This window comes from Sminthopsis crassicaudata, chromosome 2 (genome assembly GCF_048593235.1).
Source record: "Sminthopsis crassicaudata isolate SCR6 chromosome 2, ASM4859323v1, whole genome shotgun sequence".
Classification (NCBI taxonomy): domain Eukaryota; kingdom Metazoa; phylum Chordata; class Mammalia; order Dasyuromorphia; family Dasyuridae; genus Sminthopsis; species Sminthopsis crassicaudata.
Genome location: NC_133618.1, coordinates 178,416,424 through 178,424,836, shown reverse-complemented (window position 1 = coordinate 178,424,836; position 8,413 = coordinate 178,416,424). Strand labels below are relative to the sequence as shown.

Here is an 8,413-nt window from a genome sequence, read left to right as displayed (position 1 = left end):
TGGAATATCACACCATATCACAAAGTCTTTGACTACATTTAGTGATGGACTATGTGATTCCCCTTTTCCATTACCCATGTTTAAGTTGAAGATGTACATTGCTATAGGACTAGCTTGCTAGAGGTGATTTTTTGGGTTAGAATATTCTTAAAGACCATATACATAATTGCAAAGAGAATATAACTTATCAGTGGAAGAAGCGTTCTGGAAAATCTGAATCTGATTGAAATGTTGAGTAAAATATAGAGACAAAATTAGCCTGGGATTTCATCAGTATAGGCAGCTTCCAGGTGAGGAAATTCCTTCTGCTAACAAGTTGGCAGTTATTTGTGACTTAATGTCATAGAGAGTTGTCTCTAACATGGAAAAAGTGATCATTTCTCTGGGATTTCACTTCTACTATGTGTCAGAGATGGGACCTCAGATTTTCTTGGCTTCATTGTAAATTCTCTATCCATACTCTTCTCCATACTAAAGAATATACATTTTATTATTGTTTTTAATAGACATTTTATCTCATTAAATGGACACAAATCCAGGAATCATTTTTATTTCAAGTATGATTTTAAAATGGGGTTCTCTTTGGTAAAATAAGAATATTGAATTCCATGAATTTCATCCAGTCTTCTACCTTTATACATTTCCATTTCCCCAAAGCCTCCACAGACCAGTGTTTTCTCTTTATATTTCATCCTTGCAGCATAAGAATTCATTAGCACAGGTACCAATGATTGATAACATACTACAAGATCCTCTGACACATCTACCTCTGTTAATCATACACTGGTAAATGTCATTATTTGGATTAAATCCTGTGGGAAAAAAAACACTATTTCAGAATTATTGTTTAGCAATAGTGTAATACAATGGAGAAAACTTGGTAATTGATAATATAACTGGTTTACAATTCCAACATTAACATTTCTTAGCTTTCTTACCTCGTGAAAATTATCTCAACTCTTTGAGTCAATTTCCTTTTTCAAAAAATTATAATCATCCTATCCAAATTTAAAAAGTCACAAAGTTGTTTTTAGAATCACATTGGGATAGTGACTGGGCTTATTTTTTTCATTGTCAAAGTATGTGTATTATCACGTCTCTCTCCTCCTCAGGAAACTTCCCTGGCTTTGAAGATTAAAACCAGATTCTTCCCTTTGACCATCTTATGAAGATATATTTCCAACTTAAGTACATAATTCATTATTTATTTATTTATTTATTTGATTATTTATTTATTTGTTTGTTTTAGTAATCGCTTCACCTTGACCTTTCAGAAATCCTAATTTTACTTCAGGATTCAGCAAAATTCAAGATTCAAGTACCATCTACCTGTAAGCTATTCAAATTCCTCAACATTCTAGTTCCCTGTTCAACTGCCATTACCACTGGATTTATTTTGTCATATGTATATACATACACACATACATGCATATATACATACATATATACACAGATATATGTAATGCATGTCTACATTGCCATCCCCAACAGAATCTCATATTTCGCAATTTCCTTTGTATTCACTATCATTGGAAAGGAGAAGACACAATAAATATTTAAGCATGAATTGATGTTTAAGGCACTATTTGCTTGACTGTAGGGAGCTATGCATGAAAAAAAAAAAGCCTTATTCCTTTTAGAGTGAGGAATGTTGCAATTTGGTTGCAATAAAGACAAATGATTTTTAAAAAAATAAAGTACCATGTTGTTCTTGTAAAAAAAAAAAAAAAAAAAAAACCAGCATCCCAAAGTCTTGATAAAAAAAAAAAAATCATTTCTGACTTGATCAGGAAAGTTCCTGGAAGAAAATCTTCTTAGAAAAGGTACGGACAAAGTATAGTATGTGATCTGATATTTCATTTAGTATCATGAGGGGATACAGGGGACTAGCTTCCAAATCTACTTATAAAGGAAAAAAAATTATCTTCTTTTTAAAATTAATTTTGCATGTACATGGCACTTGGAATTCAATGACTTTCCCAGGATCGCACAGCTACTGTTAAGTGTCTGAGGACAGATTTGAAGTCAGGTCTTCCTGACTCCTGTACCAGTGTTTTATTTACTGCTGCCCCAGGAAAATACTATGTTTATCCAGATAAAGATGCAACAGACTCTATAAGCTGATTGAAGCAATTTTTTTCACTTATATTATTCTTTTTTTCTCATTTGATCCGTTTTTTCTTTCATAACTGTGACTAACATGGAAATATGTTCTATGTGATATCACATGTAAAATCATGTCATATTGTCTACCAGGTTTTCAAGTGGGAAGGGGAGAGAGGGGGAACATTTGGAATTCAAAATCTTGTAAAAATAAATGGTAATAATTTTCTTGATACAATTGGGGAAAAATAAAATACTATTTAAAAACACTTGTTTATTGAATGAAATGTTTATCCTTGATATTGACACTAAGTTCTATATCATGAGATTTAAGAAGCATCAGGAAATGGTTCCTCACCTTCCTCCTACTCATTTCTTCAAAACAAACAAACACAAAAAGCCTTCCATGTCTAAAGGCATGATACTATTGTTTTCATTTCTCCTAAATGTAACCCTCATCTTCTAGACTTCTTTTTTAAAACAGAGTGCTTTTTGACTAGTAAGCTTCTCAGAGAAGGTTTCTACCAGCTCAAGGACCAATGCTGCTACCTTCTCTCCCACTATAAGAATAATCTGGACTTAGGGGGAAAATAACATAAAATAGAGCCCTAATTCCATAGTTGTTAGGATTCTCATAAGGTATTAAGTCAGTGGAATTGATAGAGACAATAATTATCTTATTTAGCATGGCTCACTATGGTTAATTTGATTCTACAAGGAGATGTTATGGACCAGAACTTTAAACAAGGTGCTGTGTGGAATTGAGGAGACAGTGGTTAAATCTAGTTTAGCATTGATTTAATCCTACAAATTAATGGTTTCCTAGTGATAGAATGATTGGTGTATACTCAATGTGGGGTATATAAGGAGGAGCTGTCAGGGCCAGGAGGGACAAGTTCATTCAGAGGGAGTTAGAGGCAAAAGCTGGCAGAGGCAAAGGATTAGAAGCAGGAACTCTCAGAATCAAGGAGAGAAATAAGCCTCTGAAAAAGCTAACCGGGCCCAAGACTTTGAAGGAAATAAAGGATTTTGGACTTCAACTCCTGGCTACATTTGAAGTGATTACACTGAACTGGAATGAAGGCTGTTCCAGAAGCCCCTCAAGAAACCTGCTCCCAGAAAACAATATATTTTAGAGAAGAATATTACATTTTGGCTCCCGAATGTGGGACAGACAAGATCCTGATTTCAGTGGAAAAGTCTCCTTGACCCAGAAATTAGGGTGAGTACAAAAACGGACAAGGAAACTTTGTTAAAGGGCTAAGGTAGTACTTCAGCTAAAATGGGAGAGATGTTTAGAAAACAGCCTTCTTTTCCAATTCAAGGAAAATGTGTAGAGAGCATTGTCAACCTTATGAAAAGCCAAAGTTAGATTGTAATTTGGAAGCAGATCACTGAACTTTTAGAATCTATACATTACACATCTCCTTGGTTCTCTATGGAAAAAGAATTGGATTTAGAGGAATGGAAATTAGTAGGAGAGCAACTGTGTCAATTCTACAATGAAAATGGGCCTGACTCAATTTCCAAAGGCACACTTAATACATATAATTTAATACAACTCACTTTAGGATATTATATAAATTATAGAATAAGGAAAAAGATGAAAGTGCAGGAGGGAGATTTTAAATAAACTTGGTGAAAAGGATGAAGAATCAGATAAAAATGGAGGTAAGTACAATTTTAAGAGTGAAGCTACACAACAGGAGAAATTAGATCATTTCACATTCCCTGACCTACTTCCCTCAATTAACCCTTCATGGGTGGAGGGAGAAGAAGGGAGAAGAGACAGTAATACAATTAGCACCATCTATGAAGGAGCCTATAATAAGATTACAAAAAGGCATTGGTCAAGACTAAGAGAGAAGGACAGGATATATCTAATTTAAAAATAAATGCATACCCTGTGATTGAAGAACTTGACTCTTCAGGTCAAAAAAGAAGATACACTACTTTCGATTTGGAAAAAAATAAGGGTTTAAAAAGGGTTGCACTCTTTATGGGGCTACATCGTCTTATGTTAAGATGTTACTAGATAATTTGGTTTATGAAATCCTAACCCCCAGTGATTGGAAATCCATAGCAAGGACATGTTTAGAACCTGGAAAAAATTTGTTTTGGCTTTCAGAGTATCATGAATTATGTAGGATTCAAGCTCAATGAAATAAGCAAACTAGAGTTAATGTACAAATCACTTTTGACCAATTAGCAGGTGAAAGTCAGTATACAGAGAATTCAGCACAGACTAATTATCCCATACCAATGTATGAATAAATTACTACTGCTGCTATAAAAGCTTGTGGTACCCTCCCAGGGAAAGATTGAGGGTAACTCTTCACAAAAATAGAGCAAGGTCCCAATGAACCCTTTGCTGATTTTGTGGGACGTCTGTAAACAACTGTCACAAGAACCATTGGAGAAAATGCAGCTAGAAGAACAATGATAGGACAACTGACTATGGAAAACCCTAATGAGGTTTGCAGAAGAATTATATAGAATTATATATATACATATATATATATATATATATATATATATATATATATATATATATATATATATATATATATATATATATATATATGCTCCTTTAAAGGAGATCATAAGATGCTGTGCCACAATGGGCACAAGTGCTTATTATATCCAGACTATGATGAACATGGGAAGACAGGTCCCTCTTAGAAAGGGACTTCTAAAGAAAATCATCGGTGTTTTCAGTGTGGAAAAATAGGACATCTGAGGATTCAGTTTAGATATAGAGATATAGTGAGAGGACAGGGTGAGAAAATAGAACCCCAAACCCCATGTTCAAAATGCCTCAAGGGCTTCCACTGGGCCTCAGAATGTAGATTGACTCAAGGAAATGAGAGATGGGGCCCAGCTCCAAGATATCATACAAAAGACAGGTGGGGCATGATGGCAGCTAAGTTTACATGGCAAGAGTCTTTAGAAGTTCAAGACTCTGATGTGACCAATCATCAAAAGAATCAGAAAGGAGAAAGGGACTTCATGATCAATCATTCAAAAAGCAATCAGATAACAGAAAGGGATTGCAATTGGGGAAAATTGCAGTGCAAACAGCTCCAATGTAACTACCAGATGATGTGGAGAGATTTAGAAAGTGATAAATGGAAGGGACTAGATAGGTTAACTGGTTGGGAGAAAGGGTTTGTTTGTATTTCTACAGACAGAGAAGGAAACAGATGGAGAAGGAAACAGATGGATGACAACGAGCACCTGGAGACACAGAAAAAGAGAAAAATCTGGAAATAAAGGAGAAGACCTAAGAATAAAATCTGTAGGAATCATTGGATTCTTTGAGATGAAAAATTGTTGATGAGACTATTGCAGGACTTCAAAGCTTGCAGGAATTATTGGATTCCTGGCACATTAACTAATGGAAAATAGATTATTTTTGGACTATTTCTAGGAGTTATGGACATGTATAAATCCTCATGTTGATTCATGCTATTTGTTACATCACTACTAGCCTGTATTATGTTATTATGTGCTTATGTAAGTTATGTAATTATGTGTAATATCTCCCATATTGATGGATTTCTGTATCCCTGTTTTAAGAGTGAGCCCCTTCAGAAGCCTGCTAATCTGATTTGATTTCCCATTTCCTTTGGTGTCTTCATCTCCCTTCCTGAGAAGTCAGGGAGGGTGTGACCACCTCCTTTTTATAGGGTTTTCACTCTTTTGAGCAGTAAGAAGGTGTGATGACCTTCTTTTTTAGGGTTCTCACCTCCTTGAGAAGTCAAGGAGGTCATGACCACCTACGTTCAAAATCAAAAGAAATCAGGAGATGTTAGGATTCTTACAAGGTAGTAAGACAGTGGAATTGATAGAGACAATAATTATCTAATTTAGCATGGTTCAGTATAATTGATCTGATCATACAAGGAGATGTTATGGACCAGAACTTGAAACAAGATACTAAGTGGAATTGAGGAGACAATGGTTAAATCTAGTTTAGCATTGATTTAATCCTACAACAAATAATGGTTTCCTTGTGATATAATGATATAGTGTATACTCAGTGTGGGGCATATAAGGAGAAGCTGCCAGGATCAAAAGGGACAAACCCACTAGAAGTTCATTTGGAAGGAGCTAGAGGCAGAAGCTGGCAGAGGCAAAGGACTAGTGGCAGGAACTCTTGAAATCAAGGAGAGAAATAGGACTCTAAGAAAGCTAACCAGGCCCAAGGAAGGAGACAAGACTTTAAAGGAAATTTGAAATGATTACACTGAACTGGAACAAAGGCTGTTCCAGAAGCCCCTCAAGAAACCTGCTCTCAGAAAACAATATATTTTAGAGAAGAATATTACACATAATGCCAAGTGAGTTCAGATAGAAGACCCAGAATGGGGAGAAAGAATGGAATAAATGGCACAGATACTGAAATTTAGGACCAGAAAATTTTAATTTGGACCTAAATCTTACTACTGTAGATCTGATTTTCCTTGGACAAGAAAAACAGATGTCAAAGAATGTGAGATCTACCATCACAGTAGCTAGGTTACAATGCTAGTTGAGTCTAAATCTTATGAATAATAAAAAAAATTTCTCTTCATACCTTTGTCTATAGACAAGTATATTTATCATAACTATAACACATGGTCAATTTTCATTGCAGGTTACAAGATATTAGCATTATTAACTTCATTTTTACAATTAACAAGGCTGAAGCCCACAGTACTTAAATAATTAAGTGGAACAATCAGTAAATACTAGAGAAGAACAGTACACCAAGTGTTTGCAACATTCAAGGTTTTCTTTACAAAAATAGGCTTCCTTCATGCTCTTCCTAGGTTCTAGACCAAACCTTATATTTTTTCTCTTTGCTTTAGACAAGTCCTCTTTTGAGCTTTATAATGCTCTTTGGAATTGATCAGTGAATTAAGAAATCGAAGGCCAGGGAGGTTCATTGACTTACTAGTTGGTGTGACCTTTTCATTCAGAGTGTTAGTAGGTGCTAGAGCTTGCTTTCCAATTCTGGAAAATTGAAGTCAATGCTTGAGTCATCTTATCAGAGTTGACACTAATGATATGATATTGGAACCACATTAGAGATATCTCATTCTTCCTTGACCTCTCTTCCCATGCTGTTTTAAAATTCCTTTAAATATGTAATTACAATCACCCCTGTATTCCCTATCCTTCTACCTGCTGGATACAAAGGCAGCATTTGGTTACCTGAATGAATACTGTTTTAGTAAATAGTCCTTTAGAATATTGGAAGGTGACATTATTCTTAATCTAATTTAAGGTTAAGGAAGACCCACGACTAGTCAAAGTTGTAGTTGTTTAAAAAAAAAAAATTGAGGGCCCAATAGGACCCATCTTTGATAGTGGTAGACTTATTTTTTGTCAATCTTATCCTTACCTGTTTCAGCAGGAAAGAAAATAACAAAAAGCACCATAAACACAAAGTCGAGATTTGTCATCATAAATTGACTCATCATTAATTGACTCATTGTGAACCTGGGAATTATAGGAAACATGATGAAAGAACAGTTTAGCAGAAGATAGGATAAGACAATTAAGACCAATCCAGAAAGATGGGACAATATGCAAGTTACCTGAATTCAGGAAGTATTAGCTTCTGATTACCTGAAATTCATTGAGAGAACCTTCCCTGGAGCCTGGAGTATTCTTTTATTTATTGGCCATAGATATTGATCAACAGAGTATTAAAATTTAATACACAACTATTGCAATTCACAGTAAAATTCTTAATCAAGCCAAATTAAATAACTAATGTTATTTAACCTGAGGAGTGTCCAAGTCATGCAGCTTTATCTCTGTCTTTAAATCTAGTGCAATGGAGAGAAAAGAGATGAGTGTTTTGATAAAGCAATTCTTCTTGCAAAGATGGCTCAAGGCCAGAATTTCTCCTCCCAGAATTGTCTCAGCCAGGGTCCCAGGAGTGCCCATAAAAAAATCTCATCCATCTACAAACTGATCGTCAAATATCTTAAAAGTCTGATTTAAAAAACAATAGGTTGATTCTCAACCAGTTTAGGAAATCACAATCTGAACTGAATCCCCAGTAAGAGCATAAAATGACTTCATATGGACCTTGTTTGAGAATATTCAGCTTCCATTCAATTAGTAAGCAGCAATAATCAATAAACAGCATTCTGTGCCAAATTAGAGTAGAAAAGTAACATCATTTACTGAAAAGGACAGGAAAGCCCAGTAGAGGAAGAGGAGAAAAAGGCTTCTAGAGGAATAGGGGGCTTGTAGGTGCCAGTATTTGTCATCAGAATATGAAATGTTCTCTTCTCTAAATTGTAATCATTCT

The 8,413-nt window shown here is 35.0% G+C and overlaps 1 long non-coding RNA gene across 1 annotated transcript; it reads right to left on the bottom strand.

The window, feature by feature from the left end:
- Nucleotides 1-534: 534 nt before the first annotated feature.
- LOC141555227 (uncharacterized) lies at nucleotides 535-7,931 on the bottom strand. The gene is made up of 3 exons (XR_012486102.1): nucleotides 7,689-7,931; nucleotides 7,493-7,590; nucleotides 535-812 (listed from the first exon to the last, which is right to left on the bottom strand). It is a non-coding gene; the product is annotated as an uncharacterized LOC141555227 (long non-coding RNA).
- Nucleotides 7,932-8,413: the final 482 nt, after the last annotated feature.